Raw genomic sequence first — 14478 nt, 5'->3', positions numbered from 1 at the left:
TTTATTGATCTAGTTTTCATTGACATTAACCCCTAGAATAAAATGGTTGGATGGATGTTAAAATTTATTACATAGGGTAGAAAACCATATAAACAAGACGATTCGAGAGTTTCATACTCACTTATTACGTAGGGTTGAAAACCATATGGACAAGTATATTCCATAGTCCCATTCTCACATGTTATGTTTTTGATCAATTAGAGTTAGATGTGGCAAACAAAGCATGGAAAAATCTAAAATTACCAAAATAGTAGATGAGATTGTGAAATGATTAAAATTAAATTTATTTGAAATTAAATTAGAAAAAATTACATGATTACCCATTAGTGGGTTTTCCTTTACAAAGTTATCAACTTAAAGTTTCGATCAACAAAAATATCCAAAATCAGGTTTGGGTTTATAAAACTACTCAAAATAATAATTTTCCTTCATCTTTCACATACAATCAAGTATTTGTTAACAAAAACTTTGAATGGGCAATTTCATAAATCTAAATCTGATTTAAGGTATTTTTGTCAAGTGAAACATTGAGTGGATATTTTTGTAAACTTAAATTATCACTTTGGTTGGATTATTTTGTAAAAAGAAATCCAACAAATGGACAATCATGTAGGGCCGTTTGATAACGTTTTAAGAAACGCGTTTCTGTCGTTTCTGTTTCCAGAAACAGCAGAAACGACGCAAAAAGCGTTTGATAAAACTGTTTCGTTTCACTTATTTTTAGAAATAGAAATAGAAATTTTTACTTATTTATGGTTCAAGAAACGACTCAGGCAAAACAAGTTCAACTTGTTTCGTCGTTTCTGAAAATGACTTGTGACAATTCTTTCACTGATTACCATCGACTTATAAAAACATGACTTATCAAACACCTTCAATTCTGTTTCTATTTCTAAAATTAAAATTTTATATTTTTACCGTTTCTTGAACCATAAATATTATCAAACGACATAAATATTATCAAACGGGCGTAGATTTCCTTCAAACTAACAATTGATCTATTTTAAACCATTTTATAAATACGCAACGGTAAGGATTCACATGCTAAAAGGTCACCTCACGGGCCCCACCCATCATTTTTTCGTCATGGGTCGCCACACACAAGCGGCCTTTGTACTCAAGTCTCCGCCTAATGAATGTCACCACCATATAAGAGAGACCCGAAACCTCTATATTTTAGCTCTTTGTAGGGTTTCCTAAGCTAGAGTTTTTCCTTCTCTTCTGGGTTAGATTTGTAGAGAACTGCAGCTTTTTCCAATGGCAGAAGAGCTCCAGTTCACACCGCGAATGGAGAACAAGTGGAAGTACGAAGATCGAACAACTCCTCCACCTCCATCGGCCCCTCGTAGCGCTACTGGATTTTCTGCTTCGATCGCTTCTACATCTCCAGATTCTACTCACTATCTCACTCCCATCCTCCTCCTTATAACAACGTGCCTCCACCCGCCGACGAGAACCAGCTTGCGAAGTAACGCGCACGAGAGATCGCTGCTTGTCTGTTCAGCAATGCCGAAGCCAAGCGTCCTCGCGTGGAAAATGGTGGTCACCCCTATGAAGCAAATGATAAAGGTTTCGGCTCTGGTCCGACGGGTTGGTTTTGCCTCTCTCTTTCTGTCTTTCTATGTATCTTCTGCACTGTAATTATATTAATCTATGTTTCGCTTTTGATTTGGGGATGGGGGAGTAGATATGGTTTAAGAGTTCTAATGGTCTTTGGTTTTCTTTGATTTATTTTTTGGGCATCTTCCGCATAGTGAATATATTAATTTTTCTGTCGCTTTTGATTTGGGGGTGGGGTGAGATTGAAGGGATTAGGAGTTTTGATGGTCTTGGGTTATTCCTTGATTTATTTTCGAGCGAATCTTTTCTGTTCCCCCGTTCAAATCCCTGCCTAGGGTTTATAAATACTTATGTTAAGCCGTCACATCTGATTGTCTGTTGAGACTATTGAATGTAATCGTTATAAAGCTTCGACCTTTTGTATATGCTGAGTTGTTCGATTTGAGCCTTAGTGACTTTTACATTATTGAATTCAGATATTGGGCCGAAACCTCTCGGTCAAGTTGGTATTGCCCCGCCTTCAATGGGACCTGCTATGGTTTCCAGGGTGCGAGTAAGAAGATCAATATCCCAAATGGAAGAGTGGGTGTTATCATTGGGAATGGTGGATAGACGATCAAATATCTTGAGCTTCAGTCCGGGGCAAAGATTCAAGTAATGAGGGAAATGAATGCTGATCCTAATTCACTGACTAGAACGGTAGAACTTATGGGCACTCCAGACCAAATAAGCAAGGCAGAACGGTTAATTAACGATGTTCTTGCTGAGGTACTGCTTCATCACTTCAATTTAGGGAATATTGCGTTATATATCTCTCCCTCTCTTGCTTTTGTGAGTCGACCTGCTCACTTAGTTAACTAGAATAGCATCTTGTTACTTATTAGCAAAAAATATCAATACGAAATGCTGATTGTAATCTAGCGGATAGAATGCATTTGTCTAGTTCAGACAGGCATTGTTGCTTTGTTCTAAAATATAGATGAGAGGTATGTAGATATAATCATTAGTTCAGATATACATGGTTGCTCTGTTATAAACTATAGATAAGAAGTACACAGTTGATAATAATGTGACCGGTGGCTGTTGATAGTAATGATTTGGGTTTTAGAGTTCGTGATGGCCACCATTTGACCTATCTACCAAACATTTATAAAAAAGAAACTATTGTCCAGCAACATTGGTAGTTCAAGTTCTCTCTTTAGATCAGAGTATCCATGGCGGCAAAGTCTAGTGACGGTTCCAACGAAGAAAAGAAAGAAAAAAAAAAAAACCATAGTCATTCTCTGACTGGTACACCTGTGCTGTGTTTTCTCTTCCTGTCAATTGTTAGGGTTTCTTGCTTCTCAGATCTAATCTGCATTTTCAAAACTCATTTGCTGGTGTTTTTGAAGGTGATACTTAGATTGATGACTTTTAACCTTTAGTTCTTCTGAATAAATCATTGGTGAATGCTGGAGACATGATCTGTGGAAACTATGCTCTGTATGGTCTCTTTTGTTTTGCTTTTTAATCTTTGCTAATTCCCGAGTGTCCTAATAATTTTTGGTTTCCTTATGATTTCGTTTTTAAAAGGTATTCCATTTGGAAATTTTTTCTTTTGTGAGGATAGGACATAAACTTTCGTTCTTCTGATGCAATCGATGAGGGAAAGTTTAGGTTTCTGAAGAGGCTCCAAGTGGTCTTAACCCTCGTGTGATTTTTTACATGTTTTTCTGGAATATTTCCAATGTGGTCAAATACGTTGCCTTTTTTTCTTTTTACCTTGATTTTGTTCATCAAGATTGGTTCCCGATCTGTGCGTACTCGGAAGGTGTTTTCCTGGACTATGTCCTTAGTTCCACCTGTGAAAGTTTGATGTGGCAATTCACAAGAAATGTTTTGGATTTGCCGTGGCAATTTTCAGACTTTTATTCAGTCATGTTAATACCCTCCCGGCCTTCTGTTGGCATGCACTGCAAAACAATCGAAGCATGGCGTGCACACTGTAGACCATGAAAACTGAGCCCTTTGCTGATGCTAATTGTGGTTTCATTTTCGCAAGCTTTCGTTTCCTAGTGTCAAAAAATTATTCAGCTAACCATGTCTTGTGCGTATTGATGACCAAAGTTTACTTATGTGTTCCTTACTGAACGCTGAGGATCTTCTTGTTTGCCTCTAAGGATGACTAAATCAAACTTTCGTTCTTCTGAAATGATCCATGTGGAAAATTCTTGGAGACCTGAACTGAAGAGGCTTCATCTAAGATCTTGTTGCACATTATTATGTTGTTTATGTTCTTTCCTAAGAATTTTGCTTTTGGCTTGATTTTTGCGAATATTTACTTGCATAAGTAGATTGTAGTCAATCTTGAGCTGAACTGAAGGGGCCTTTAGAAGTTTGCTTATTGTGTGATTGCCTTTGTTTTCTTTAGCGTGAGCATGTCTTAATTTGTTGTAGTATTTGGTCCTGCATCCCTATGAAGATCACTAATTAGAATAAAAGTAGTGGACTGATCACTGTTGATATCATATGATTCATGATATCATAAACGTGAAAGGATGGCATGTATACTTTGGAAAGTATAGACTTATCTGTTCTAGTTTCATTCTCTGAATTTTTGTTCCTATTGAAATAAATCTAGATTGATGAGGGCTTGGGCAATGATGCTTGAACATGTGCTTGTTTTGAGTGCTTATTTATTTTCCATCGGTATCTGGGGATTGATGTATGTAACAAGCATATAAGCCTATCTTTGGCTATTAAGAAATGTAGAGTTCTTCAATATGAATTGAAGCAGAAATGAGCTTTGTAATTCAAAACTGATATTGGCTCTAAGATTGTTCCTTTGCACCATGTTCTTCAGCAGCCGAAGATCTTGCACCAATAAATTGTTCCCGATAGGGTCAATTTCATGGAGTTTTCTAATGATGAATAGAAGCAGAAATGAATTTTGTAATGAAAACTGATCTTCACTCTAATATAATTCCTCTGCTATACATGGTAATCAATGTTTTTCAGTATCCTAACTTGTATAGAGTTTGCGTCAACAAATTTTCCAACTGACAGTTTCAGTAGAGTGCTAATCTGTGCTAGGAACTTTTTGCCTTTCTACTTGCAACCCTTATTTGCAAGATGTATGTGTGGAGGACGGTCAGTTAGGCAGAGGTTTTTTTATTCTTCATGGCTCATTTAGGTAGCTTATCCAATTGATTGTTTACATGAATGAATGGTATCATTTGTCTGTAGATGTGTATATCTTGTGACCTGACGAGTTGGTCTTTTTATCATGCATTGCCCTCAAGAAAGAAACTTGCTGGTAATCATTTTATCTTTTTTATATTTGCTTATGCTTCCTTGTTGAAACTCCCGATGATTGAACAAAGCTTTAGTTTCAGCCTTGTCTGAATATAATTGTTGAAAGCAATGTTAGTTCTGAGGGAGCTCTATTAATCAATGAACATGCCTAGAAGTATATATCTTGAGGTTCCTTTGTATTTTGAAGCGACTTTTATGGTGACACAGCAGCAGGGTTGCACTGCAAAGAAAATTTACTGTTAGTATATGTGTTTTCACAATTTCACTTGTGTACCTGATATTGGAATGAAAAAGAAAGGTGTGGATGATTTCCTTGTTTGTGTCGTGCCCATCTTGTAATCTGAAAGAAAGAGAATGCGTCCAATACATGATCAAACTTGTGAGAAGGATGCCTTTCACTTGTGTGAGACTTCACCCCCTTCCATGTCCTGAGATGCACAAGATGTGAACTTTGCAGTTGCATCAGGTTTCACACTGTTCACACTGGTATACATTTGGATCCTCTCCAACTGCTGGGCTGCCCATTGTTTATTGGAGATTTTGAGGTCTGTGCTGTGGACCTTGTGTAGTTTGCATCCTGAGGTAAGTCTTGTTTATCTTTTAGGTGCAAAGATGCCAATGGGAACATGTTTAACAGATATGTTATTCTGATTACCCAAAATTTAGCTATATGCACTTGTATTTGTTATATTTTCAGTTCTTAAGTCTCTCTCTCTCTCTCTCTCTCTCTCTCTCTCTCTGTGAAACTGTTAATTTGATTAGAATGAAGGTTCTAGGTATGATAACTTCTCAAGCATCTAAATCTTGATTTCGCCAGGAGACAACGATGAGTTGCTTTTCTTTTCTTTTCTTCCTTCAAACTATAAAATAAGTTTTTAAAGTGGTAGATGATGTACCATGTGCCGTATCTATAGAGGTTGGCAATCACAATAAGCAAGCTTGTCATAGGAGCTTCATCCCGTAGCTTGTTCACAAGGTGAATAATGTAAGACCGATTCAATTAGGTTGTGCCACTTTGTATGGACTAAACTACTCTGAAGATTGAGACTATAATTTTCTTAGAAAAAATTTAACTATATTTCTAAGTCACATTATAATATTATGTTTCATTTTCGTTTTCTTCTTCTTTCTTTTGGTCATGGTTTTAATAATTTAAATATGGATCTTTTCCTCATTTGGTATAGCACTTGTGGTGTGGAAAATGGTTCCATACCTCAATAGGATGGTGGTTTGAAATCACCAAGTCCCTTATCAATATTTTCATTTTAATAAATTCTATTGTGGGGAAGTGATTATGACTTTTTGCAATTCTAGCATGATATTTATTGATGCATTAGACCAAGTTAGCTGATATAATTGATGAGTTAAATGATGTCAACTCAAAAATTAGACAAGTTAAAAACTTGATTAAATTGACAAAGTTTACTTGAAATAATATCGAGTTTGTGTCAAGTTAGCCATTTGCATTCACCTCTGTAAATCACTTGTTATCTCTCCCTCTCCAAAATAGCATTTAACTATTCATTGTAAAAAAAAAAAAAAAAAAAAAAAAAAATCGAATGAGGTTGCTGACTACAGGAAATAAGTGAAAATACGATTAACACGTGCATTTTTTTCTCACACAGTAAAAAATGTTTGGCTGCACGTGTATTTTTACTAGTTAATTCATGTATGCTTTTATACCAATACAAAAAATAAAAAATAAAAAATAATTCATGTATACTAATTATGTTTTGTAAAACATGGCAAGGTATGTCCTCCTTTGCCTCTTTATTTAATACATTTTGTTTTCATTCTCTGTCTACTTTTTGTAAAATTTATCATTAAATAAATTGAAAGTTCAGTTTAAACAAGTAGACTAGATGGGGTAAAAAAGAAATTATTCTAATTGGTTCGGTCCTCTGGTTGGCAGGTTTGGCTATTGGTTTTAATCTAACTGTTGGTCTAGTTTTGGGTTATCCTAACGTTTTGATCCGTTTTAGTGGTTCGGTTGAAATTTTAACAGCCCTAGTGACCAGTGGCTGTTGATAGGAATTATTTAGGGTGTCAGGTTTGCTATGGCCACCATTTGAAACTATTGTACAGCAACATTGGTAGTTCAAGTTCTCTCTTTAGATCAGAGTATCCATGGCGGCAAAGTCTAGAGATGGTTCCGACGATGAAAAGGAAAAAAAAAAACCAGTCATTCTCTGACTGGTACACCTGTATTGTGTTTTGTCTTCTTATCAATTGTTAGGGTTTCTTGCTTCTCAGATCTAATGCCCATTTTTGAAACTCATTGGTGGTGTTTTTGAAGGTGATACTTAGATTGATGACTTTAACCTTTAGTTCTTCAATGCTGGAGACATGATCTGTGGAAATGTATGCTCTGTGTAGTCTCTTCTGTTTTGCTTTTTAATCTTTGCTGATTCCCGAGTGTCACAATAATTTTAGGTTTACTTATGATTTCGTTTTTAAAAGGTATTCCATTTGGAAATTGTCTCTTGTGAGGATTGGAAATAAACTTTCGTTCTTCCGATGCAACGATGAGGAAAAGTTTAGGTTTCTGAGGAGGCTCCAAATGGTCTTAACCCTTGTGTGATTTTTTACACGTTTTGCTGGAATATTGCCACTGGTCGAATGCGTTGCCTCTTTTTTTTTTTTTTACTTCTATTTTGTTCATCGAGATTGGTTCCCGGTCTGTGCGTACTCAGAAGTTTTCCTGGACTATGTCCTTATTCTGCCTGTGAAAGTTTGATGTGGCAATTCACAAGAAATGTTCTGGATTCGACATGGCAATTTTCAGACTTTTATTTAGTCGTGTTAATACCCTCCCGACCATCTGCTGGCATGCACTGCACAACAATCGAATCATGGCTTGCACACTGTAGACCATGAAAACTGAGCCTTTTGTTGATGCTAATTGTAGTTTCGTTTTTGCAAGCTTTCGTTTTCTAGTGTTAAAAAATGATTCGGTCAACCAAGTCTTGTGGGTATTGGTGACCAAAGTTTACTTATGTGTTCCTTACTAAACGCTGAGGATCTTTTGGTTTGCCTCTGATGATGACTAAATCAAACTTTCGTTCTTCTGAAATGATCCATGTGGAAAATTCTTGGAGACCTGAACTGAAGAGGCTTCATCTAAGATCTTGTTGCACATTATTATGTTGTTTATGTTCTTTCCTAAGAATTTTGCTTTTGGCTTGATTTTTGCGAATATTTACTTGCATACATAGATTTGTAGTCAATCTATGGATTGATGTATGTAACAAACATATGAGCCTATCTTTGGCTATTAAGAAATGTAGAGTTCTTCAATATGAATTGAAGCAGAAATGAGCTTTGTAATTCAAAACTGATTTGGGCTCTAATATTGTTCCTTTGCTCCATGTTCTTCAGCAGCCGAAGAGTTTGCACCAGTAAGTTTTTTCCAATAGGGTCAATTTCATAGAGTTTTCTAATGATGAATAGAAGCAGAAATGAATTTTGTAATGAAAACCGATCTTCACTCTAATATAATTCCTCTGCTATACATGGTAAACAATGTTTTTCAGCATCCTAACTTGTATAGAGTTTGCGTCAACAAATTTTCCAACTGACAGTTTCATTAGAGTGCTAATCTGTGCTAGAAACTTTCTGCCTTTCTACTTTGAACCCTTATTTGCAATATGTATGTGTGGAGGATGGGCAGTTAGGCAGAGGTTTTTTTATTCTTCATGGCTAGTTAAGGTAGCTGATCCAGTTGACTGTTTCCATGAATGAATGGTATCATTTGTCTGTTGATGTTTAAATCTTGTGACCTGATGAGTCGGTCTTTTTATCATGCATTGTCCTCAAGAAAGAAACTAGCTGGTGATAATTTTATCCATCCTTTTTATGTTTGCTTATGCTTCCTTGTTGAAACTCCCAATGATTGAACAAAGCTTTAGTTTCAGCCTTGTCTGAATACAATTGTTGAAAGCAATGTTAGTTCTGAGGGAGCTCTATTAATCAATGAACATGCCTAGAAGTTAATATCTTAAGGTTCCTTTGTATTTTGAAGTGACTTTTATGGTGACACAGCAGCAGGGTTGCCCTGCAAAGAAAACTTACTGTTAGTATATGTATTTTCGCAATTTCACTTGTGTACCTGATATGGAATGGAAAAGAAAGGTGTGGATGATTTCCTTGTTTGTGTTGTGCCCATCTTGTAATCTGAGAGAAAGAGAATGCGTCCAATACATGATCAAACTTGTGAGAAGGATGCCTTTAACCTGTCTGAGACTTCACCTCCTTCCATGTCCTGAGATGTACAAGATGTTTTACTTTGCAGGTGCATCAGGTTTCACACTGTTAACACTGGTATACCTTTGGATCCTCTCCAACTGCTGGGGTGCCCATTGTTTATTGGAGACTTTGAGGTCTGTGCCATGGTCCTTGTGTAGTTTGCATCCTGAGGTAAGTCTTGTTATCTTTTAGGTGCAAAGATGCCAATGGGAACATGCTTAACCGATATCTTATCAAAAAAAAAAAAAAATGCTCAACAGATATGTTATTCTGATTACCCAAAATTTAGCTATATGCACTTGTATTTGTTAGGTTTTTTGATCTTAAATCAAATATCTATGAAGTTTTCTTATGAATCTGAAGACAAGTTTTCTCAACAACCGTTATTGTTTTTAGTCCTAAACTGATTGTCAGCCCACCATTTCTTTTTCCTTGAACCTTTAATGCCGCCAAGTTGCTTCTCCGTAGGCATTGAAGTGCTCTGGCTTTTAAGAGTGATTCCCCGGAAAGTGATACCAACCTATTATTTGATTTTAGTGGTTTTTTTTTTCAACAGAAAGAGTAAATGACCTGGTTAACTAATTATTCATATACCACAGATTTCAAGAACATTTCTATATTATTGTTATTATTTTAACTCAAACTTTTAAATTCTGTAATATTCTCATTATCTATCAATAGGACCCAAGAGAACAGAAGAAATGTACTCCATGGTTGATGACCCTCACCAAATGAGTCTAATGTCACTAATCATCAATAAACAAGGCAGAATGTTTCCAGCTGTTTTTTAATATGTAGTATCATATTTACACAAGGTACTAAAAAAGAAAAAGAAAACAAGAAAAAAAGAAGAAAACTGCATAAGTGTAATCCTTGGAAACGTGGAAATTGAATAAAAAAATATTACCAGAAGCTGATGCCATAGGATAACCAATCACGGACCCCATAGCCATTATAAGGTCGCTATTCACGATGGAAAGAAATTCTAATGCATATGTTGAGCTACTTGATAAGAACCTTGAAGTGAATGCATCTTGATAGTTAGGCCTGACCAACAGTGTAGATGGTAGGCATCAGAAAAGCCAAGCCACCAAATGCAAATATAAGGGTCCAAAGATTCCAAACCCTTGCTAATGCCAGAACCCGAGAGCGATTTTCCTGGCCTACACTCAAATCATCAATCAATCTTCAAGTTGAGTAAACAAAGAAACTTCTATGCAAAAACTAAAAAGGAAATCAAACATGTAATGGGCGAGGCAGAACTGGAATCATATGATGCTAACATTGACCATTTGAGCTATAACTAAGACAACTACTCTTGTGAAAGAGTAACATAAAGGTTTAACTTGGACCCAGGTAAGGAAGAGTGGTCTATTTGCATTTATGGACCAAGCCTCAAGAAGAGTTCAGTACTGGAACGTGAGGAATGATAAGTTGATGTACCCCAAATGATATGAGAAGTAGGCTCCATCCAACAATTATAAAGCATAATTGAGAAGAGGTTTGCCTCAGCATTTGGATATGTTGATTGCCGCCAGAAGGGACCAATTACAAATCAGGCATTGCAACATAAAGCATAATTATGAAGAGGCATTGCAATATAATTTGGTGTCTTGATTTTGATACAAGGCCAGCCCATTGACATGGTAGAGATACAAATAATAGACATTCGACAACTGAGACAATCCAGTTGAATGTGTGCCAGCTGTGGACAATATCAAATTTACAAGAAGATTTGAGTGCGGCTGCATCCTGTAAAAGAATATTAAGCGGATGAATTGTTTGCAGTGGAAATCACTGCTGTCCAGTTAGGTTTAGGTGACTTCCAGTGCTTGTATATTTGTATATACCAAGGTTGCTGATGGCTGACAGTGAACTTGGTACTGATCCTCAGCAGAGAAATGAGAGAGCCGAAAAATTGCAATGTGGACAAAGCACTGTCAAGACAAAATACAAAGAACATATAAACAACTCTTGTGCCCTAAGAATCAGCCATAAAAATGTGTGTCGAGTTGATCAAATATTTCTCTGGGGTTTTTCAGGTCTCTAGGGCCGTCTTGAAGTACAAGACGCAGTCACTCAGGGGAGATGAACCCTTGGTGAAACCTACTGTCCGCAATATCATGAAATCCCACAAGCAAATTCCCCTTCGTAAATCCTATCTGAGAGAGAGAGAGACGCTTTCCTCCCGTCTCCTCCCGAAACAACGATACCATCGAAGGTTTCTTCTTACATGCTACAAACACTGCAAACCCTTAATAAAAGTTTTTATTAGTTGTTCAAGGCAGTGCTCAGACCCCTTCTGATCGAGCTTCATAATCAATGGGTAAGAGCTTAACCGATGATCCAATACAAAAATCTATTAAAAGGGATTACAAATAGGCTCTTATATCGGATTTCAACTTGTTTTCGACCCCAAAAGGGGATGACACGATTTGATTGATTACTTCAACAAAGGGTGAACTAGGGGTAAAACAGGATCGGGTTGGGTCAGGTTTCTTAAAACTCTAACCTAACCTCAGGTCCTCAAAATTCAATCTAGGCCTAACCTTGACGGGTACATATCAACCTAGCCCGTCCCGAATTGACCTTGTCAGGGTTGGGCTCTGGGTTGGGTTGAGTTGACCCTGACTTTTGCAATGGTTGGATTAATCTTGATAGATTTTTTTTTTTAATCATTCATCCTATACATGAAAAAAATATATAAAAAATAAAATACCAATAGGAGCCCTAAATTCTAATATAAAATTTCAGGATTAAATTTCGGGTTGAGTTGAGGCCTCAACTCAAGCCCGACCCAATCCTGACCCAAGGCTTGGGTTTTTCAAACCTAACCTGCCCTCAGGGTCAGAAAACTTAGCCCAAGCCCTGTTCGGATTCAAGGCAGGCCAGGGCGGGTTCGAGTTATCAGGACCAAACTTTCACCCCTAGGGTGAACCATATGGGATGCTCCAATATTGGTTTAATGCTTACCTGAAATTCCTTGAAAGTGGTTGGATAATCGATACCCTCCAATCAATTTCCAAGACTTCTGTTATTACTTGGAACCAAAGAAGAAACCTATGTTGAACAGCATCGATTAAAGAGGCTGACACAACACTTTTTACGCATTTCTACGAGAAAAGAGGAAGAAGGGGGATGGAAATATCTAAGTTCCTGGTGCAAGTTTTCCTGTAGCCAATGAGTTGCAGTTCACCCTTGCTACTATCTTTTCATTCGAAGTCAAGTATAGGGAAAGAGGAGGGATATGGGAGCCTAGGAGGTATTACACACAAGGGTAATATTGTTTTTTCAAATGTCATTTTAATACCGTTAGTGACTAATGGGATGATGGATAGAATCTTTTAAATTTAGGGTAAGGGAGTGATATTTTTCAAAGTACGTGCAGAGATAGTGATATTAAGGCAAAGTACTGGGGAAGAGAGTGTAATTTCCCTTTCTCCTACTGAAAAAATGTCATAATTGTTATAAAAAATAACTATAAGAGATCTTGCCTGTTAAATACTAGTACCGATATATCCTAGCTTCTTGCAATGTTGAATTGGCTTATAAACAAAACTAGGGCAAGCTATATGAGGTGCTTAAGTGCAGCCGTTGGGGAGTTGGTGTTTGAGCAAGGCCGTGCTTGGCGAGGACATACCTAATGTCAGTGGGAGGATCCTTGAGCCCAGCCTGTTTATACTCTAGTGGCTTTGGTGTTCATAGAATTTAATAACGAAATAATAACCTGTTATTGATTTTAAAGAAATAGGTAGGCAACTGATTGGGTGGGCTTGTATGTGACCTGAAAGGAAATTGAGTGGGTTGGCTTCAGGCTGGAGCTAAGGGGGATACACCATCTGGTTTGAGACCATGTATGCCGTGCCTATCCCATTAAAGTGTCACTAGTTGGTGAACCCGAATCAAGGTTCAAGAATTCGGTTGAAATCTCTACAAATTCAGTTGCAAGTTTCGCTGAAGGGTTTCGATGCCCAAATAGCCTAAAATTAAGCATAAAACTTTTATGAAAGCCTCTTTTAGGCCTTCTAAACACTGAAACCCTTGGATTTTAAAAAATCATACCCAAAATGGTAATTTAACTTTGGAACTTAGTTTGGTAGTATACGTTGTATGTTGTTGTATACATTCTCTAATATGACCTATGACAACAACAACAAACTAAGCCTTATCCTAACTAATGGTATCGACTACATGGGTCCGAGCAAAGAAAAAATATTAAAAATGAGAGTAAAACTAAAAGTACTCCTCAACAACACAACTCTCAACAATATCTCATTTAAATGGGATTGGCTATATGGATCTTAACACTCCAAATAGCTCTATTTGAGATCATACTAGAGTCAAGACCGAAACAACGCACGTCTTTCTTCACTACTCCTAGGGTTATTTTAGGCTTGTCTCGAGTTCTTTTAGTTCCTTCAATCTGAATCAGATCATTCCTTTGTACTGGTGTATCCCAAGGCTTCCGATAAATATGACTATGCCACCTCATATGATTTTTCAGAGTTTATCATGTATTGGGCCAACTCCCAAATCAGCTTTAATATAATCAATTTTCTTTTACTAAAAAGGTAAAAGAGATGTTTGCATCCAAATGGAGTAACTTGAGGAAATTGTTGGTACCCTAGTGTTTAACTTTTAAATTTATAATAAATGAATAAATAATAAAATAATCCCTTTCTGTTTTAGAAATCTACCAACTTTTCTTTCCTTAAGAGATCTCTTCTTCTTAATTAGTTAGAAATCTACCAACTTACAGTAAAAAGAAAAAGGAATCCATGGAAGACTATCTCCTGTTTCTCTCTCTCTTAGTGTATTCCCAATAATATCTCTCATGTCTAGGATTGAACAGATTGTTTGCAAAATCGGCACCTAAATTCCAGCTTTTTGGCACTTCTCAAAGACCTAATTGATACTGATTCTCAAACAGAAAAAAAGACCAAGACAGGTAATCAAAGAACAAATGTTCAACACAAAAATTAAGAAACAAAGTGAACAGACAGAGAAAAAGTGAGCACGACAAGTAGCTTTGATCAGTTTTTCTTGCTCTATGAATATTCGGTTTTGGGTGTGAACAGAGGATAGAGAATTTAGGAACAAAGGCCTCTTAAGTCTACGCTTCACCTTTCTTTCAGGTAAGGTGATTGATTCTCATTTTTTTTTTTATTAGTTCTTGATGTAGGTTTCTCCTCATTCCTTATGTCTCTTGCTCCCTTCTCCCCATTGGAAGGGATCGTAGAAGAATAGATAAACTACACCTCGAACCGAAACCCCTCTTCATATTTACTTTTAATTATTCCCACAAAAAAAAAAAAAATCTCACTCAACCTCTCACGTTTCTCCCCTTAATTCTCCATAATTCTCTCTCTCCATATTTAG

At 36.7% G+C, this 14478-nt stretch overlaps 1 long non-coding RNA gene and 2 other non-coding genes across 3 annotated transcripts; all 3 read left to right on the top strand.

The window, feature by feature from the left end:
• Positions 1 to 1147: 1147 nt before the first annotated feature.
• LOC122059664 lies at positions 1148 to 10305 on the top strand. The gene is made up of 3 exons (XR_006134103.1): positions 1148 to 1590; positions 2037 to 2328; positions 9146 to 10305. It is a non-coding gene; the product is annotated as an uncharacterized LOC122059664 (long non-coding RNA).
• On the top strand, positions 3711 to 3793 carry LOC122060286. The gene has a single exon (XR_006134314.1). It is a non-coding gene; the product is annotated as a small nucleolar RNA Z159/U59 (small nucleolar RNA).
• Positions 7887 to 7969, top strand: LOC122060285. Its single transcript, XR_006134313.1, has one exon. It is a non-coding gene; the product is annotated as a small nucleolar RNA Z159/U59 (small nucleolar RNA).
• Positions 10306 to 14478: the final 4173 nt, after the last annotated feature.

This window comes from Macadamia integrifolia, chromosome 13 (genome assembly GCF_013358625.1).
Source record: "Macadamia integrifolia cultivar HAES 741 chromosome 13, SCU_Mint_v3, whole genome shotgun sequence".
In the NCBI taxonomy this organism is placed as follows: Eukaryota; Viridiplantae; Streptophyta; class Magnoliopsida; order Proteales; family Proteaceae; genus Macadamia; species Macadamia integrifolia.
This window is presented reverse-complemented; position numbering and strand designations above follow the sequence as displayed.